Source organism: Arachis ipaensis, chromosome B04, assembly GCF_000816755.2.
Source record: "Arachis ipaensis cultivar K30076 chromosome B04, Araip1.1, whole genome shotgun sequence".
In the NCBI taxonomy this organism is placed as follows: Eukaryota; Viridiplantae; Streptophyta; class Magnoliopsida; order Fabales; family Fabaceae; genus Arachis; species Arachis ipaensis.
The window spans coordinates 112671710-112672960 of record NC_029788.2 but is presented as its reverse complement, the minus strand read 5'-3'; positions in this window follow the sequence as shown (position 1 = coordinate 112672960).

The following is a 1251-nucleotide window of genomic DNA, read 5'->3' as shown; positions in this document are numbered from 1 at the left end:
TATATAAATAAAAAATAATAAAAAATTTATAAAAAAAATAAAAATATGCATGAAAGAGTATTAGAAAAATAATATTATAAAAAAAGAAAAAAAATTTATCGTATAAATAACAAAGGATACAATTGGTACATAGAAATAAAGTTCAGTCCTGAAAAGTTGAACGTAAAAACTATAAATTATAACTTTTGGTAAATGTGGATTGAAGGGTAGAATCAAATTTATGTTTAGAGTACCAAAAAATAAAACTTTCAAAAAAACTAAACAAACTTTTGATACTTCAAATCTAATCCAAACATATCCTATATGATCTCTAAACTATAATTTTTTAAAACAAAAATACAGTTTTACCATATTATCATACACAATTATCACTATAATACAACTAATTATATTCATGAAGAAAAAGACGTAACTGGTGATATAAAAAAGAACTTATATACATCCTAAAAGAATAATTAAATTAAATTTTATGATTATTGTTATATATAAATTTGGTTTATATTTTTTCCATATACAAATCCAAATTCAAACTCAAGTATTCACTGCCCAGAAAGGAAAAGAAAAGAATACCAATAATTCATAACCCACCACATCCAATATTATACAAAAAAGCCCAACACACTAATCATCATTAATAATTATAACATCTCGTTGCCCCATTTAAATACCTAAAAAAAAAGTTATAACATCTCGAATTCTCAATCAATATAAAAAAAAATTATAACATCTCGATTTGATCTAGTTGTTAGTTAGTTAACCCGCTTAAACAAGTGTGGAAAGTTTAAATCCAGTTTTATGCCTTTAAATAAAATTCAATACTGTGATGGATTAATTTTTGATCTATTAGATTAAGAAATACGGTAAGAAATAAAAAAAAATTATAACATCAATTCTCAATGGGGAGGACTGAAGTGGATTGGGGCCTCTGGGCCTGTGCTTAAGAATTTGGACTGAAAAACTTCAGAAAAAAGAGAGAATTTGGATTTTAGATTTTAGTGTAGGAGATGTGTATCATATTTTTTCTTTTTGTAAAAAGATTATATTCTGATGTGTTGCATCTTATGTGTAAAAATTTAGATGTCTCTATTTCTAATAACAATATGAAAAATTGAGAGAGAACGTATGATCTATAATAACATGAAAAATGGAATATCTCTATAGAAGATATTTATATCTAGATTTGTCCTCAATATAATATCCCTAATGCTTCTTACGATATGTGGGAATTTATTAGTTGTCATCAATCATCAA